Below are 19,713 nucleotides of genomic sequence, written 5' to 3' on the forward strand. Positions count from 1 at the left end.
CAGAGTAAATGCATTAAGCCATGACAGAAATGTTCTCACAAGTACCACAAGATCTTTGACAATTCATTTGTCCAGCGAACAGTATAAACAATGAGAAAAGTGAACTCAAGAAAACAGAAATTGAAAAAAATACATTAGTAAATTTTAAAGATTAAAAATATTTGAGAACAACAAAAATCCCACGGATAAAACAATGATCACTAAACTAAATTAAAATTTCACCAGAAGTAGTGGGTATTACATAACCAAACCAAACAAACAAGAAACAAAACACAAAGGATAGAACTACATATCTAGCCTAATGTTTTGTTACTCCTATGCCAAATATCCTCATTCCTCTCCCCTGGGCCCTCTGCAGATTACTTATGTAACTTGATAATACTTTGCCTGTCTGACGAATGCCTCTCTGACACAGACAGGCACTTGATGTACTTTGGTCAGCAAAAAGTGAGTGAGTGGACTTAATGAGTATGATGCTGAACCGGGACTTTGACCACCTGTTGGGCCCCACTCTCTTCTCTTTGCTTCTCTCTGAAGACAGTCATGGAAAACCATATGGGGCTGCTCATTCAGCCCAGGGCCTATCTACAAGTAACCTGGGGCAGCTGATGCCCACATAGCACAAGGGAAATAGAATCCTTTCTAATTAGAAGCACTGAAATGTCAGGATTGTTTGTTATCACAATGTTTGGTAGTCAGCTGGCTGATTCCACAAGCTTGAGTAATTATCCCAAATTCGGGGGGAAGCATAAGAATGAGTGAATATGAATTTTAAAGATAAAACTTGAAAGACAGGTGGAATAAGAATCCAGAACACATGAGGAAGGAGTTCAAAAGCATATTGTGATTAAATTGGAAGCACAAGAAGGGCATGAATCGATCAGGGAATGATTACATTCTATAGAACAGTAAATATTTCTGTTGTGAAATGTGTCACTATTGTTCCCTTATTTTTTATTCAATGCAACTTTGCAGATTTCTTCTTTCAATTCCAGGACATTTTTCCTGATTACCTCTGATCCTCAAGTGTGTAGAACAATGAGTGATACCAAGTTAGTTCTTTTTGAAACATCTAAAGGAAAATGACTATTTTTCATGATAATTCATCTCCTTTCTGTCTTATTGGTCCCTTGTTCCTGGCAGAAAACCAAAGGCCCCTGCTCTGTCCTGAATGTGCACCCCCCCTACACACAAGTTCCCCTCATGGTTCCCATGTTGGAAGTTAATTGCCGATGTTGCAGTGTGAAGAGGTGGGCCCTTAGGGTGTGGTTAAGTCCTGACAGTGAGGCCCTCACAGATGATGGACTGCAGGGGTGGAGGGAGTGGGTGCTGCCTTTCCCTCCGCTGAGGGCACAGCAGGGAGGCATCGTCCTGCAAGCCCGCGGCAGCCCTCACTGGACACGCCAAACCTGCACTGCCCTCACTGGTGCTCCCCACGCTCCAGCACTGGGAGGAGTGAATTTCTATTTTTTGTGAACCACCCACCCTCGGGCATTTTGTTAGACCAGCACAAGCAGACGAAGCCATCCTTGGTTTTCTGAGTTGGAAGGGGTATGGGAAGATAGCTTCAGAGCCTTGACTTTCTCCAGAGAAACAGGCAGGTTCTCTCTCTCTCTCTCTCTCTCTCTCTTTTTTGACAGGCAGAGTTAGACAGTAAGAGAGAGAGAGAGAGAGAGAGAGAGAGAGAGAGAAAGGTCTTCCTTTTGCTGTTGGTTCACCCCCCAATGGCCGCCGCGACTGGCGCGCTGAGTCCAGCGCACCACACTGATCTGAAAGCCAGGAGCCAGGTGCTTCTCCTGGTCTCCCATGGGATGTAGGGCCCAAACACTTGGGCCATCCTCCACTGCACTCTCGGGCCACAGCAGAGAGCTGGCCTGGAAGAGGGGCAACCGGGACAGAATCCAGTGCCCCGACCGAGACTAGAACCCGGTGTGACGGCGCCGCAAGGTGGAGGATTAGCCTATTGAGCCACATCACCGTATGAAACAGGCAGGCTCTTCTTCACTCCCTGCTGTTGAGGCAGGAAAAGGGAAAGCTCATCCAGTGAACTGTGGCTGAGAAATCAGTTCTTTTGCTTTCTGTAGATCTGTTGTAATACATATTTAAAAACTAGTTATTTAAAAGTAAAATCCAAGGCATACTGGAGTTCTTGTTTCTCTTATTTCAAAGTGTAGCATGGTCTGTGCTGTGGTGTAGCAACACCTCCTGCAGTGCTAGCATCCCACGTGGGCACCAGTTTGAGACCTGGCTGCTCCACTTCCAATTGATTTCCCTGTTAACATGCCTGGGAAAGCAGCAAAAGATGCCCCAAGTGCTTGGACCCCTGCCACCCACGTGGGAGACCTGGATGAAGCTCCTGGGTCCTGGCTTCCGACTGCCCCAGCTCCAGCCTTTGCGGCCATTTGGGGAATGAACAAGTGGATGGAAGACCCCCCTCTCTCTGTCTCTCTCTCTAACTCTGCCCTTCAAGTAAATAAATAAATCTTAAAAAAAAAAAAAAGACAATGTGTCATACACCATCATCTCTCAGTTGATAAGGAGAAAAAGAGCACTTGAGTTTTAAGATAAAAACACATTTTCTCCTAAGTAGCAAGCATTTGAGGGTGCTTCAAAAACTTCATGGAGGGCCCAGCACTGTGGCGTATTGGGCTAAGCCTCTACCTGCTGTGCCAGCATTCCATATGGGTGCCCATTCATGTCCCAGCTGTTCTTCTTCTGATACAGCTCTCTGCTGATAGCCTGGGAAAGCAGCGGAAGACAGCCTAAATGCTTGAGTGATCAGAAATCTGTGAGTGATCAGAACCTCTCACTCCAGCCTCTGCCTCACAGGCAACAGTTGATGACTTGGGGAGAGAGAGCTCCGACAGTGAAATGACAGTGAAATTGCAGACAATGCAGCAATGCCTGGTTAGCCACCCCCCAAATACCCGTAGGATGAACACAGATGACCTCGAGGTAATAACCCACATGAGGTCATCCCATCCGCACTCAGTGAGAATCCCCATGTTTGTGGCAGTCCCCAGGCACCCCAGGCTCTCAGGGCAGGCACTAGACCCCATCCCACCTGCATGTTTGCTGTTAATATAGGAGCAGACACAGAATTCAGACCCTGGATTCCAACACCTGTAAAAAGGCTTCTGCTAACCAAGGGCCGAGGATATGCTTGTATCTTTCCAGAGAATGTGAGACAGTCCATTTGGGTCCCAGCCAGAAACATCAAGCCTGCAACTGACAGTCAACCAGAACCAGCTGAACAAGACTGAGAGCACGCCTTGTTAGCGGACGCACCTCCCCTATCATCCTACCCTGAGGAACTGCCCATAGCCACATCCATTACTGTTTTATACCCACTAGATCTGGTCAGCCACTCAAACGGCCCACAGCCTGTGTGCATCATGTTATTCCTGATTACCATTGTTCCTCATTCCTACCCCTTCTGAGCAAGCACTCCTGTGGTCTCCTGTTTTGAGCGCTGGTTAGTCAACGACGGGTAAGATCCCCTGGGGGACAACCTAAGACAGGCACAGCCGCATACGGAGACCACATCGAAACGGGGTCAACAATGGTATGGCCAAGATTCATGCCTCCCGTTGCTCAAAAATAAACGAAAAGGGGGGAATATTGTGGAATGAGGTGAGAAGGTCATGCCAAGATGGCTGCTGGCAAGTGAGCATCAGTTACTCAGGAATGGCTTTGAAATCCACCTGGCAAGGGAGCCTGCCTGGTAACAGGCTGTGATTGGATGGCTTTGGAAACCACATGGCAACAGGTTGTGATTGGTTAGGGCATAAACCGCCCCTTGACCAGATTGGCTGCCTTAGCTATTTAAGCTGCTGTACCAACTGAAATAAATGAGTCTGCAGGCTGCTCACCTCTGGCCTGCTTTCACCCATCTCTGGGGGTCTGTGTGGTGACTCCGTGCCTCTTGCCCCCACCATGCTCCTCCTCTCAGAACGAATCCAAAGCAACACCTTCCTACTGTTTACATGTCTCAGTTGGACATCGCTGTGCTTGAAATCAGACTCCTCCTTGATAAGGTGTTAAATGGAAGAATCTATGAGAAGAAAACTGAGAAGAAATTTGGGGAAATATCTAGCAAGCTAATGCTCTGGTTTTATTTTACTTTGTAAGATTTATTTTCTTTATTTGAAAGATTGCAATGGAGATCGGGAGAGACAGAGAAAGAGATCTTCCATCCACTGATTCAGTCCCTAAATGGCTACAATGGCAGGGGCTGTATGAGGCCAGAGCCAGGAACCCAGAAACAGAGCTTCATCTGGGTCTGACATCACAGCAGGTACCCAAACATTTGGGCCATCTTCCACTGCCTTCCCAGGGGCATTAGTAGGAAGCTGGATTGGAAGTGGAGCAGCTTCGTCATGAACTGGCACTCTGATATGGGATGCCCATGTCGCAAGTGGTGGCTTATCCCATTATACCACAGTGCCAGCACTAAACTAATGCTCTGTTAAGGGCAAGGTTTTCCTTTCTGAAAATGAACTGAACTTTGATTTGATGTAGGATATATGATATTGAAATCTGAGGAATGGTCTCCAAAGATGATCAGGCCCTAATAGTTGGAACCTGTGAAGGCAGTCTTACATGGAAGAGGGAAATTCACACATGTGATTGAATTAAGGGTCTGGTGTTGGGCAGATTGTCCTGGATGTTCCTGGTGGGTCTTTGGAAGAGAAAGGTGGAAGGAAACTCTACAATAGATGAGGAGAAAACAATGCCATGCTAGAAGCAGAGATTGGAGTGGTGCATTTTGAAGGTGGAAGTTAGGGCCCAAACCAAGAAATATATGTGACCCTTAGGAGGAGCAGCAAAAGTCATTAGGGAGCATGTGGCCTCACCAGCACCTTGACTTCAATCCAGTGAGACTCACTTCAGACCTCTGGTCTCTAGAACTGTAAGATAATACATTGCTGCTGCATTAAGCTACCAAATATATGCTGATTTCTTACAGTAGCCTTAGGAAGCTAATACTGATAGTACCTGGCAAAATTGTTGTAGTTTCTGAATTGCCCTACATATTGGAAGACTCTGCTCTGAAAAAAAAAATCCACAAAATTTTGTTCAATGTGCAACGTTTGGTTTATTAGATTTTTATTTATTTATTTACTTTGAGAGGCACATAGAAAAAGAGAAATCTTCCATCAGCTGGTTGACTCCCTAAATGTCCACAAGGTGCTGAGCAAGAGTTAAAGTCAGGAGCCAAGAACTCAATCCTGGTTCCCCATGGGTGGCAGGATATACAATTATTTAAGCCATCACTACTGCTTCCCAGGGTCTCTATTTACAGGAAGCCGGAGTCAGGTGCTGGGGCCTGGGAATCCACCACAGGTATGTGATTGGAACCCCAGGTATGCTTACCCCTAGCCAAACATCCACCCCCAGTGAGTTTCTGTAGACCTAAATGTGCCCTAGGCACTATTCATTTGTGGAAATTATTTGGGATGAAGACTAGGAATGAAACCTTTCAGTTTTTTAAGGATTGAACTGTGGCCGCCTCGAGGTTGTTGATGTTTTAACCTGGAGTGGCTGTGAATGCAACCTTATTTGTGGTGGGGTCTGGTTAGATGATATAATTAAGATAATGCCAGAGTGGGCTCTAATCCAACTGGACTGGCATCTTTAGAAAAGGGGGATTTTTGGATATGGAGGCAGACACATACAGGGGAGGATGAGACAAAGACACAGGATGACACGGTCTGCAGACGGGGAGCACCTGAGGCTGCCCGAGCTAGGAGAGGGGCAAAGAACAAGTTCCCCTCACAGCTCTCCAGGATCCAGCCCTGCAGACACCTTGCTCTCCACCTCTGAGCCTCCAGAGCTGGGATAGTGCACATTACACCCCTGATGCTCCAGCCCGTGGTCTGTGGGACTTTGTTTGGGGAACCCTAGGAAATGAGTACACAGCTATCACCAAGGTTTGGGCATTGCTGCTTTTTTTTTTTTTTTAAACAAAACTCCCATGTGCTACTGCATTCTCATGCCCTCTCATTCATTACTCCTATAGGCTACAGTCAAGCCTTCCCACTAGGAGTTGTTTAAATCAGGTTTTGTTTTATTTTTTTGAGTTTACATTTAAATTTTAAATGAATGAATTTCTAGGTAGCTAATTCTATGTTTACATTGGCAAACTGCCTTACTTACAAATCTGAGTAACTCTCTGTCCCTTGCTATGCTTCTTTTATTCTTTCTCAGCTACAATCATAAAGCCCACATTTCATGGAACATGGCATGGACAGGATTGCTAAATGGATTGGGATGGTCTTGAGCTTCCAGGACCCAAGGAGAGCAGAGTTCTGCAGATAATCTGGAGATCAGGAAAGACTGGGTAGAGAGTGGGAAAGTTCTTCACCCCTACCCCCAGTTCCCATTCATCTGTAAATGAGTCCAGAGGCCAGAACCCAAGTGTGCTTTTCCACTTTAAGTGGCTGAGGGCTCCCTGAGGGTTAATGCTCTTTCTGTGCTTAAGCATAACAATGCAAACCAAAGATTTCACTCCTTGGAGGTCTTGAATACAGCTGCTTGCATAGTAGCTGAAGGGATGCAGGGTTCCTGATAGGGCCTTCTCTCTGGGTTATGCATCTTGAGTCTGTTCACATGCCCTTTTCTCATCAGACACCTACCTTCTAGGGAACTGGGCAGGGCAAGAGAGTGGGTGTGAAAGCACAGTGCTCAGATCTGTTTCCTCCCTGTGCAGTGTTGAATGGAGTCAGGTCCCAGGACCACCAGTCAGGGCAAGGCTACCTGCAAGTGCTGGCTTTCCTTTAGTCCTAGGCTTGGAGAGTTTATTTCTGACATGGGAGCTGGTGAGATGATCATGGATGCAGTGGAGCTGAGCTAGCGCGTGAAGGAGAGGTGCGTCTTAATTTGGTTTCTCTGATTTGGAGAATTGTAGATCGGAATATTGTAAAGTTATTGCCACCAGTTTTAGTCACACCTATTGCTGAGAAGTGACATTTGGGTAGAGTTTTGTAAGGTGTCCAGCGCGTAACAAATCTTCCCAGGCAGACGAATCAATTAATTCACAGGCTTTTATTGGGGTTCCGCTCCCGGGCGAGGTTCCTGGGTCCCAATAGAGCAACAGAGCGGGGGTGGGGGGCTGGGGGGGTGGGGAAGTCGTGCTTCAGAGATTGGGAGAGCTCCTTTTATAGATTCAGGGCATGGGGGTTAAAGGTTGAGGCAGGTCTGATCCTCATTGGTTGACCTTTAGGCACCAGCAGTGACCTTGACAAGGACTTTCTTCCCTGCAAGTACAGGTAGGAACTTTACATTCCCGGAAGTATAGGCCTTCCTTCCATGCGGATCCCAAAGCTACCAAGTTTCAAGACTAATTTGATGGGAATTTAGAACAGAGAAATAGTCACATCACCTTGCTAATTCTACCACTACTCAGAAGTCAGAAAATCATAATAGGTAATCATTCTCTAAGAGTTTACTGTGTGCAGATCCTATTCTATGCATTTTTTCCTGCAATAATTCATTTAATCCACAGAAGAACCTTTTACAGTGAGAAAGAGAGTGGAAGGTTCGAGTAATCACTGAGCCAGCACATCAGAAGCAAACATGTTTTAACAACTTGGCAAATAGGAAAATGATGTTCACTTGGCTTTAAATGCTGGGAACTGGTTTAGAATATGTTTAGAATATGCTGAGAAAGAAGCCTGCAGAGAGCACTCTCCCTGCCTGCTGGGGAGAATACTCCCTAGAAGTTGCTTCAGGACCTGAAACACTGTTACATGTTTCCCACACCTAGAACTCTGAGTGTGTGTGTGTGTGTGTGTGTGTGTGTGTGTGTGTGTCTGTGTGTTTGAATCTATTCATGATTAGTATTATAACAAGTTTGTTTTGCTGTTTATGTTTTTTATATTGAACCTCTTTGTGTCAGTAGGACGATTGGTTGATTGATTAGTTCATTATTTGTTGATTGAACACACCTGCTGTGTACCAGACCCTGGGCTAGGCACTGAGGACACACAGAGAACCATGTTCTTTGCACTAAAAATATTTATGATCTAGCTCAATTTTGACTGTGCCTGCTACAATATTGAGGCAAAAACCAACATTTAAATTACCCAGAAAAAAACTAAAAAGGAAAGGTGGGACTAAAGGGGAAACAGAATCTTTTAGGTGAAGGGACTCCCTAAACCCCAGAAATTAGGGGTAGGTTTTGCATCCCAGTGGGTTAAGCCACCACTGGGGATGCCTGCATTCTATATCAGAGTACCAGTGGAAGTCCAGGCTACTACGCCTCTAATCCAGTTCCCTACTAATCCTTGGGAAGCAGTAGATGATAGCCCAAGTAACATGGGTCTCTGCCACCCAAGTGGGAGATCTGGATGGAATTCCTGGCTCCTGGCTTCAGCCTGGATTAGCACTGGCTGTTGTAGCCATTTAAAGAGTGAACCAGCAGATGGAAGATCTCTCTCTCTCTCCACCCACACTTTCTTTCTGGTATTCTGCCTTTCAAACAAATATTACAAAACAAACCCAGAATTCAGGACAAGGGGCTAACCTTGGTCTGTGCCAATCTCAACTGTTCTTTCTTCTATTTCCTTCTCCCTCTTCAGAACGAATAGGTGCCAGTAGTCCCCAGTTAGCCTGGCTGGAGGAATCCCCTAAAATCATGCTGTGGGGAGCAGAGGCTGTGCCTGTCCATTGGTCACAGACTTCATCCTCAGCTGTAACCATTTGTTTGCATGAATGCAGTGGGGAGATTTGTCTTTGTATTTTTTTAATTTTTTAAAAAGATTTTTGTCTCCGTCCTCCACTGAAATAAAAAGGTCAACCAAGGATCATGAACAAATCATGCCTGGAGTGGTGGAGAGAAAGCAAAGGGAGAGGCAGTGCTTTGTCTATGGATCAGCCTGTTTAGGACAGAGCTAAAAAACATTTTGTTTCAAGCCAAGTTTTGTGCATTTGTCAATAAAACCAGGCTTGGAAAGGGCAGAAATCAGCCCTGCTTGTCACAAAGTCCCCCATGGGTAAGAATCCATGCCTAGCAAAGGGGCTTGCAGATGGCAGTGTTCTTCATCCTAATAATAGTCCTGCTCTGGCCACCTGGAGCTGGGCCTCAGCAGACCCGGTGGTGAGGACTTAAATACAAGGTATGGCCCCAGGATGCTGCAGTATGTGAGTGAGGAGTGCACAAGGACAGGAGGGAGTTGATGTAGGATGCGTTGGTGAGCAGGCTGCTTTCACGGGCAAGTGGAGAAGTCAGAGTTTCCCAGAAAGTGCGTGGAAACTTTCACATTAGTTTCTTAGGGATGTGGGGAGCTCACAGCTGGGCAGTGCCAGGAATTTGTAGTTCAATAGTTTAGTTCTCAGAGTGGTTGGGAACATTGGTTATGGTGAGATCAGAATCTTTGCATACAGATATGCTTGCTGGAACCTTCAAACATAGAGCAAGTGAACTTCACGATGCAGCAGCCTCCCTTGCTTATGGAGAGCCTGGACTGTGTTTAGGCCCTGACAATGCTCTGCAGGGCTAAGCAAGGCCCTTGCAGCTCAAGGATGGAGGACAGGAGCAGCAAAAATAGAATGTTCCCTTCAGCCATTAGGACCCAATGGGGCCTCCAGATTCTCCCAGGCTTGGGGTATATCTTTTATCTTGTGCAGTGAAATAAAAGGAAAAGACTGAAGTGAACTGGGAGGAAAAAAGAGGACTCACTGGGTGTGAAGACAGTTGTGGAAGATGGAATTCTGTTCAGCTTAGCAGGTGAAGAAAGAGGTGCGATTGAGACCTGATGTGTCCAGGGCTCCGTGACTTGGGGCCTGCATGGTCTACTTGTGTAAAGCTGTTGTTGAAACACTACTTATACTGCAAGATACAACAGCACCCCTGATTGTCAAATAGCCACATCCTAGCTGGGAGGGTGTGTGCTCAATGGGGCATCCTCTCCCACACTTTTAATATTTTCCCAAATTGCTTGATGTCAACTGTGCTGTAATTTAATCTTCTTGAAATTAGCATGTTTCACTTTCTTTTCTTTGCTCACTGTTTCGAAGACAGCCTGGTTAAATCCTTCCCACTCATGAAATCGCTAGTCAAAATATTTTAGGAAGGAAGCAGAAGCATTCATTGTTTGCCTTATTAAAAATTAACACAGGCAGATGGAGAAAGACTACAACGAGTGTGCTTGTCTTAGTCCTACTTGTAGTCTGTCCCTGTCCTCATCTGGCACATGAAGTCTCAACTCATTATTCTCACCCCACAAGGTTGCAGGAATACAGGAATGAGACTGAGGTTAAAATATCTTAGGGTCACACCAGGGAAGGAAGTGGAGTCAGAGCTGGAGCTGGAGATGTTTGGGCCAGACCCATGTTGCCCCTGAAGCAATGTAATAGGGCAAGAAGAAGGTGTCTGTGTTTCTTGTGCATAACATAGTGAGAAAACTTGCCTGCTCTGAACTCCAAGCAGCACTTCCCAAAGAGAGCAGAAACTGTTTCTGCATTTCTGGATACTCTGCCCTCCAGTTATTTTTGAGTCTCTTGCCTATGAACTCCCTTGGATTCTTTGAGTCAGCCAGGCATCCGTGTCTGTGAGCACTCTTTGAGTCATTCCCCTGTGCCAGATGCTCTCTTGGGTGGTGTAACGGAGAGAATAACTTGCCTCCTGCCCTCTTCGAGGCCGCGATCTTGTGGGGATGTGCTCCATAAGAATCTTCGGCAGTAGGGGAAGTCCTCTGATGAGGCCAGTGCCCAGTGTTCTGGGGATCCATGGGAGGGGCACCTGGTGGCCTAAATTATTCAGACAGCTATGTTTGGGAGCACAGCTTTCATCCTTACCTCTAGCAGTTTTCCACTCCAGGGACAAACAGCCCTAGGAAGGGGGAAAGCCTGGTGGTAAACAAACCTTCTTTCTCTAGCCAGGGTTGGGTAAGCTGCCTCGGGTCACTCCTCACTTAGAACAGCACAGTCTCAAAAGTGGGTCACAGCTGAGAGCCGTGAAGTGAAATGTTTTGTAGGGAGATCAATCATGAGAAGAAACAAGTGGTCCTTATGGTTTCACTGTAACCTACAACTTTTGATCAGAGGGGCCGTTCTCCATTTTTTATTATCTGAGACAGCATTTAAAATAATGTTTAATGTTTTTGTTCAAAAGCAGAGTGTTGGGGATAAAAGTAAGGGGAAGGGTGGGGTAGTGGAAAGATTATCCATTCTCTGGTTCACTTCTCAAATACATGCAACCTCCAGGGCTGGGATGGGCCAAGCCAAAGCCAGGAACCAGGCACTCCATCCAGGTCTCCTACTTGGTTTGCAGGTGTCCAGTTACTTAAGCTATCACCTGCCGCTTTCTAGGGTGTACCTTAGCAGGAAGCTGGATCAGAGTGGGGCTTGATCTTAGGCCCTCTGATATGTGAAATGGGCATCCCAAGTAGCAGTTTAACCCTGGGTTAACCCACTGTGCCCAAATGCCAACCTCAAGGACAACATTGCTTTTAGGTGCAGTATTATGTCAGGCATCTCAGCTCTGATTGGGTTGTAATGTGTTTCCACATTGCAGACAAAGAACTTGAGACAGCAATTTGTTGACTTACTCAAGGTCACACTGCTTACCAACGTCTCGACTGAGGGGTGGAAGAATGTGCAGGATCTCATGGGGCCAAGAGCAGGGTGAAACCTAAGACAAGCCAGAGCCCACTGAAATTGACTGCAGCTCAAACTGTATTGCCTACAAACACCAAGGAGGCACTGTGCTGCCATGGGTTGTAGTTGTTGAGCAGAGCATGATGCAGTTGTTATGAGCATAATAGCAGGATCCCTAGAGTGTGGGGAAAGGTGGCAAGAAGAGGTGGAGACTTGATCCCACAAAGTCTGCTTCCATCAGAGAGATACAGACTCAGGCTTGCCCTTCTGCTGGGTCAGCAGGATGGGGAGTGCAGTGAAACTCAACAGGACAAGGGGGCTTGGCCAAATATTCAGAGCAGGGAGTCAATACCAGGGCACAAACCTGGGGTGTCTGGTCCTTCTGTCTGCCACAGGCCCACTAGGAATGAATCTAGCTCACCTGTTCACAGTGAGGAGTCTCTAAACAGACAGCCATGCCTGCCCAGAAATTCATTTTAATCTTTTAGATGTGAAGCACAACTTGAACTTTCCATTCTGACGTGGAAGCAGGCTGGGGCAGATTACAGGTGCCGGGCCCTGAACTGTTGTGAGGCAGAGCTCAGCATCCCCTTGTAGGCAATGACCTTGGCTGGCCACTGCTTGATGGTTGGGATCCCTTGTGGCACAGTCTCCCATGGCAGGGGCTCTCCCTCTCTCAGACCCTCTGCTTTACCAGAGCCATGGCCTCAGTGCCCCTCTGGGTTCCTCACGGTGAGCCAGAAAACACAGATTTGCAGTTGGCTGTTTTATACCCTGTCAAGCTCCCCAACAAGTCTGCTCTACATCTCTAATCAATAGGCTGAGCTGTAGCACCACTTCCCAGCTGTGGTGGACCATGGGCTGTGAAAGGCTCACTCTAGGACTTGGAGTCTGTCACTCAGGTGTAGCCACATAGACCTAAAAATCAGGGAAAGACACTGAGAAATGATGAGAAACAGGGGCTGTGAGCCTGCCTGAACCCCAAGGCTCTAGTTCTCTGCCTGCTCTGCCCCTCCTGTGTGTGGACACCAGGGAGGACCCCACAGACCCTAGTCCAGGGACATGCTGGACCTCCCGGCATTGCAGGGATGTCCCTGTGCCAAGCAGAGAATGCACTCCAAGACTGCCTTGGAGAACTGGCCCCCCTGTCATTGGCTTATGTTGTCTTCAGATGAAATTCCTCTCTAGTCGCAGCTTCTCTCCACGCTCCTCTCCTCTGTGGCAGTGAGTCCCAAATACTCACTTACCCTGTGTGTGTCCTTCAGGCCCTTGCTGCCATTGCTCACATTGTCCCCACTGCTTGGAAGCCTACACATTGCCATTTCTTGAAATTGCCCTTCCTTCAGAGAGCAGCCTTCACAATAAAACTTTCTTCTATGCCTCCCAGGAGACCAGGAACTTATTGTCTTTCCTGCTCATAAATCTCTGCAATAGCTTTTATTATGCCCCTTCTGAGAGTTGGCTTTCTTTTCCCTCTAGGAGTCTCTCTCCTTAGATCAGGAGCTCCTGGAGGGCAGGGGCAACACTGATTTATTGTGCGTCCTGCCCAGGGCACTCATGGTGGCGTCCCCACACAGAAGGACCCAGTAGGTATCTCAAGACTGCAATGATAACCTACAGTCTGTTTTCCTCAAGCAACTTCCCAGGCTGCAGCCAGGGCATCACTAATTTCATGCTAGTGATCTCTCAAAACCTTCTTTTTCCTCACGTGGAAGGTAGGATTATAATTACTTGATGAAAGATAATGGCAGAATCTAGATGTCTGCCTACTTGATCCCAGTCCCCATATACTCCCCACTTGGACAAAAGAGCATAGGAAGGACCTACGTACCATAGGGAAAAACCCAGGATACAGTGTGCACTTTGCTTTTTTTTTAAGATTTATTTATTTATTTGAAAGAGTTACAGAGAGGCAGAGGTGAGAGAGAGAGGCAAAGAGAGACAGAGAGATCTTCCCTCCACTCGTTCACTCTCCAAATGGCCACAAAGGCCAGAGTTGGGCCAATCCAAAGCCAGGAGCCAGGAGCCTCCTCTGGGTCTCCCACATGGGTGCGGGGGCCCAAGGGCTTGGGCTGTCTTCTGCTGCTTTCCCAGGCCATAGCAGAGAGCTGGATCAGAAGTGGAGCAGCTGGGACTCAAACCAGCATCCATATGGGATGCTGGCACTGCAACACTTGCTATGCCATAGTGCTGGCCCCAGGAACACAGAATTTCAAGAGCTTGCTGATCAACAAGGAATTCTGCTGGTCCCTCCACTCTGTTTATATTGAGCCTCATTTGTGTGCTTTGCCCCGATGCTAACTAACCTCAATACTTTAGCCATCTATGTAGTATTCTGCTGTGTGATTATATCTGCATTTATTCAGCTCAATACTAATTAAGATGGCCCAAGCACTGGGACCGTCTTCTACTGCTTTCCCAGGCCGTAGCAGAGAGCTTGATCAGAAGTGGAGCAGCTGGGACTCGAAACGGCACCCATATGGGATGTCAGCTCTGCAGGTGGCAGCTTTACCTGCTATGCCGGCCCCTGTGGGCTTCTTGCAGAGGTTACACTTCCAGGTGCCCCTGTGGGTCCTACATATGGACTGAGCAGGGGAGCTGTCCTCTGTCCAAAATCAAGTTAGAGGCAGCCTTTAGAGGCTTATTGCAAAGGGTTTTTTTTCTTCAAAGTCTCTTGACTCTCCCTGGTCTTACCAAGACAAGGTGGGAGATTGTCACAGGTTCTACCTTGCTTACTAGATTCAGGGAACAAGACTCCTCTCTCCCCCACCAAAGGAGGCTTTTCTGAGTCTGGTTTTGTTAATGCACTGTTCAGTTGTTCCACCAGGTTTCCTTTCCTGCTGGACCAGCCTATTTCACTAATTCCATCTTCCTGAGTGTGCCCTTTTATCTTCCACACACTTCAGAGTTCCTCCATGCTGGTGAAATATTATGCATGCAGCTGTTTGGGGGGATTCCATCTTTGTAAACCCATTGTTTGAATAACAACATCATGGCCTGAATTAGGCAGAAACAGAGTGGAAACATTATATACTGATGTTGGTATCAGACTTTTCCTTCTACCTGGGAGCCATTTTCCTCTGAGCATCAGTCATAAGATAGAGATGATCTTACCTACCCCAGATGGCTGCTTGAACATCAGATGCCATGGGGTGTGTTCAGATCCTGCCACAGAGCCAGTGTTTGGCTCAATGGGTTAAGCTGCCTCCTACATCCATCAGAGTGCCTGGGATGGAATCCTGTTTCAGCTCCCAGTCCAGCTTCCTGCTAATGTGCCTGGGAGATAATTGATGATTCAAGGATTTGAATCCTTCCCAGCTATGTGGGAGACCTGGATGGATTCCTAGCTCCTTGATTTGGCCTGTCCCAGGCTCAGCTCTTGTGGACCTTTGGAGAGTGAACCAATGAATGGAAAATCTCAATTCTCTCTCTCCCTCTCCCTCCCTTTCTCCCTCCCTCTCTCTCCCTCCCTCTCCCCCCCTTTCACTATGCCTTTCAAATAAATAATGGTTTAAAAATCCTATCACAGTAAGTGGTTTAAAATAGGTCTTTGGTAGATGTTGGTACACTTTTAATTCTCTCTTGAAGGTTAACCCAAGATCCTTTCCCCATTTGACTACCTGAAACTTTTCCTAGGATGGAAGACTTGGGATTCAGGCTTGGCCAACATTACCTCATCACTTTTCTGTGAGCAAGAGAAGAACAGTGTCCAGTGCAGTGCAGTTATTGAGGATATGGGTTCTGGAGTCGGTTCTCCATAGCTGTGTTTCTGAATCTGCACAGATATATATCCAGGGTCCAGATGCCAAGCTTCTCCCTCATCCACTTGCCTATGGACATAATATTTCAGTGGTCATAATAGTATTCAGTCCACATAACTCTGCAGATTAAAAAAGAACATGTGTGTGAAATGGAAGTATAGATTTGATACTACACAATAAGTGCTGCAAACTACTTATACTTGAGTAAAAAACACTTTCAGTGGAAGTGAATAATGAAATTCATAGCAACCAACTATGGAGTAAATTTGCTTGTCATCAAGATAATCAAGAAGAAATAGTGACCAAAATACTCTGCTCCATTTGCAGACTTCTGGAATGCTAGGACTGGCAGGGCCTTTGGAATTCTAACACATCAGTATTTCCTACATTGTGATCCACAATGATTCATCAGTTTTCTAGGGAAAATAATACCCTGTGATCAAAAGAAGTCTGGCAGACATGACATTCAAATCCTTCCCATGCTTTGGAGTTTTAAGTCCACATTAGAATGTCAAAAGCTATGCAACTCCATAGTTTGATAAACTCATTTACAATTGTTTAGCCAGTCTTCACCCAACCTTACTTGACAATAAAACCGCATAGTTTACTGAGCACCATTTGAGTTATCTAATGCTACACAACAGATTGCCCCCACATTTAGTGGTTTCAGGTAACAGTGAAGATGTATATTTCAAAATCCCATGTATTTCCTGTGCTGGAAGGTGGAAGATGCTGTCCCAGTTGGTGCTGTCTGGGGTGCCACTTCTCTCTCATATGATTTCTTGTTTCCAGATGGTTTTCTTACAAAGGTGTGCTCAAGACAGTGTTTCAGTAGGGCCAACAACAGAACCATTAGGCAGCCAAAGGCCTAACTCCTGAAAGTTGGACAACAGCACTTCTGTTGCATAATATCAGGTAAAACAAGTCACAAGGCCAGGCTGGAATCCAGGGATGTGAACACTTCTGTTCCTCTTGGTGGGAGGCCGAAGTCGCATTGCAGAAGGTCACTGAGAGTGGTACAAGGAAGTGCCATGGCCATCTTGGAGTACAATCTACTACTACACAAGGAACATTTTTTGAAACACAGTTTAGGAAATGCTAATATAGAACAAGTCCCACATTTTCTGGGTTTAGATACTGAGATTCTTGGGCATAGATTGGTTTTCCCAAGGATACATAGCTGGTAATCCACAGAGCTGAGGTTACGCTCTGGTCCCCAGACTCCAAGTTTTCTCGCTTTACCATGTTGTTCCAGAGGATGACTGATTCTGAATGATTTCAGTGTTGTCCAAACACTTCCTCCCTAAATTTTCAGGGTCCAAGAACTTGTTGTTGGCCTTCTAAGCCAGTCTGGTTTGACTGTTAAAACAGGAATAACTCAATCCACCAGGGACTTGCTTCCTGTCTGTCCCTTCCATTTAGGATAGGTTCTGGTCAAACTTGGTGGTTTTGAATGGCATGTGCAAGGTGAGCTGTCTCTCAGAAACCTCTCGTGAGAACCACGTAAGCAGGTTTGCCAATACTTTTGCTGTGTTTCCTGGGTCTCTATTGAGTCCAGCATGTTTACAATCCACAGTCAGATCTTCACCTAATCCCCCATGTCTCTTAAACCACAATCCACCCCGGGCTAGTCACATCAGTGAATTTACTTAATGCTTATCTGAAATGGCAACTTATCCTAAACATGCCTTTCATGTTATTAAAATGTTTAAAAGCAAATCCAGAAATAATAACCCCTCTATGAATTTTCCCTGAACTGATCAAGACAAGCATGAAAACCTAACCTGATTTTTATGTCTACAAATTCTGTTCAAGCCCCTTCTACTTAATTTTTATGAAGACCCCTTATTTTGCATGCTCTGTGAGATTTTTATTGACTCTACTCAAAGCATGTTTGGGGCTTGGACATTTTCTACCTAAGTACAGTCTTCTGTTTATGTATAATGTGTTTGAATTTTATTTTATTTTCTTTTAATGCCAGCACTATGACTTAGTCTTGGATTCTGTGCTTTCCAATGGAGGAAGACGCATCTGAATTGCTCTTTGCAGAAGCCCAAAGTCACATCTGCTGCCGCAGTGCCTGGGGAATACTTGGTGACAACAGCTTGGTCAATGTCTCCATGACACGGACCCCTAGCCACATTGCTTAAACATTTGCATGAACTTGACTTTAAATGTCCTAGCTTGCTTTGCTCAGGAAAAGACACATTAAACAAAGGCACGCTTTGCAGACAGGACACGAGACTGTGGCTTTGTATTCCTTTTGTATTAATGTTTATTGTGAACAGAACCCAGCCTCTCTCTAGATGGCATTTTCTGCTCATGTGTCACAGCGTGACAGGCTCTGAAGGCTGCATCTCCTTCCCATTCTTAGCTCATTACAAGGTGGGGTGAACAGAAGGATGAAGGGTTTTGTGGCTGTGATTTATACATGAGGAACAGAGGTAGATGTTAAGTCCCTCGCCTGATATTTAAATCTAAGGCTACCAGGGAACTAAACAGGAGAAAGAAAATAACAGGTGATGTTATAAACACAGCCAGTATCAAATAAACTTTGAAAGATCTCTCTGGAAATGCTGTTAAAATGCAGCTCAACTCTTTGTTTATTTGGTTGATTTTCTCTGAGGCTGAGGGTGCAAGAAGCAGGAAAATAAATACATCATGTGATGCCTGTGTTGGAGAACTACAGAGAGGCAGGTTAACTGATGAAGTTCAAGTGTCAAGGAGAAAATCCCCTTTGAGCCACTTTAGATCTCGGGAGGTGCCAATCTTCCTGGGCCCTGATATTAAAGTCCTCTTAGTGTGAAACTAGGTCCAGTTGGCAGAAGAGAGCAGCAAATGACATTTTGGAGGCTGGCCTAATCTGATGAACAATTAAATCACATTTCCCTGAAATCTGCCTTTCCAAATATTGTCTGTGCTCATGTCAAGATGGAAAGTCACTTTGTGCAAGCATGTTGGTTTAGAAATGAAATGTCCTCTAACATAAATTGAAGCAATTTCTCTGTTCATCAGGTCACCTTTCTAGAATTCTCCAAGAGTCACCTGCAGCCACAGTCTTCCATTTAAGCATCTGCCCTCACATCCACCCACTCCACTCCCTACCTTTCTTTCTACTTATTGACTCACCAGAATTAGTAACTCATTTTGGTGCTATTTCTGCTGTAGGGTTACCCAAGTTAATATGTGTGTAACTGTGGCTGACTCATCATTCACTGGAGTTTGAAACATCAGAAGCAAAGAGTTAAGGGAATGGAGAAGCAGGCAGCAAGGTCATTGCAGTCTCCTACCAAGCAAGCTTTCTTTTCCCTGGGGACTGGGACCAGTTTCCTGTGAAAATGTCAGGTATCATGGAAGCGAGTTCATGAAGGAACTAAGATCAAAATGCTCCAATGTGTTCTTTTAGAAAATGAGAACATTATAGGAGAGATGTGTGCAGTCCTCAGAGAGGAAGGGTTGTTCAGAGGTGTGTGTGCGGTGGTGGTGGGGCAGGTAGATTGATGCAGGAGACTGTCACAGCCTAGGTATTCACTGTAGGGACAAGAGCCACTAAGCCAATTCATCTCAAGACAACCCTGGGAGCATTTGTGGGGAGGTCGGATAGTTAAAATGAGGGTTCATGAATCATTGATATAAGATTTTTTTTAAGTCAGCTTTGCTAACACTGAAATGGAACCATCCAACTTTGTCACTAGAGTGAGCAGTCTCTTAAAGGCCAGTTCCTCTGATGGACTGCATGCTGGGGAGATACCATAACTTGTATCTGAAGCTATATCATGCATATTTTCTCCTACCCAAGCAAAAGTAGAGTCAACTCCTCAGTAAGTAATAAAGTAGTACATGTTTTGTTTAAAAATATCTTTTTAGAGCTCCTGATTCTGGAATGTGGAATAGGTATTTCTCTATTGCTCCCACTAATGATCACTGAAAAAATTGGCTATTATTTAGAAAACAAGGATAAGAATACTGAAAGGTATAGAAATGAAGGCAGACCAACTAGGGACTTTAGCACCCAAGAAATCACACAGTGGTGAATTTCCTGGCTTTTCTGTGTTCTTACATATTTCAGACTGAGAACTCAAGAAGCCAGCATTTCAGAAGTCCCAACAAGTGTAGACAAAATAAGCCATAACCAAAGCCTGCTTTCTCTTGTCAAAGAATCAAGAAAAGTACAGCCAAGCAAGACAGAAATCACTTAGTCAACAGTCATTGGATTGCACATAAAGACCCTAGTTAGTCCCACCCTATCACAAGACAAGGCCAAATGTGGAGCCTACACTTCCAGCTTCTTGATTCAGAAACGAAGAACCGCAGCACCCTCCTTGGGATGGTGTCAAGGCCCAATAGGGAA

At 45.7% G+C, this 19,713-nt stretch overlaps 1 long non-coding RNA gene across 8 annotated transcripts in view; it reads left to right on the top strand.

The window, feature by feature from the left end:
• The window catches only part of LOC149122120 (uncharacterized), a 140,345-nt gene extending 122,747 nt beyond the window's left edge, over positions 1 to 17,598 (top strand). For 6 of the 8 annotated variants that reach the window (XR_016221789.1, XR_016221790.1, XR_016221777.1 and 3 more), the window contains one exon: positions 17,344 to 17,598. This is a non-coding gene — a long non-coding RNA (uncharacterized LOC149122120). Of the gene's footprint in view, positions 1 to 16,154; positions 16,874 to 17,343 lie in introns of all 8 variants that reach the window. The other 2 variants (XR_016221779.1, XR_016221780.1) reach the window with 2 other exon arrangements.
• Positions 17,599 to 19,713: the final 2,115 nt, after the last annotated feature.

Source organism: Oryctolagus cuniculus, chromosome 15 (genome assembly GCF_051225735.1).
Source record: "Oryctolagus cuniculus isolate XC-2025 breed Fujian yellow rabbit chromosome 15, ASM5122573v1, whole genome shotgun sequence".
NCBI lineage: Eukaryota > Metazoa > Chordata > Mammalia > Lagomorpha > Leporidae > Oryctolagus > Oryctolagus cuniculus.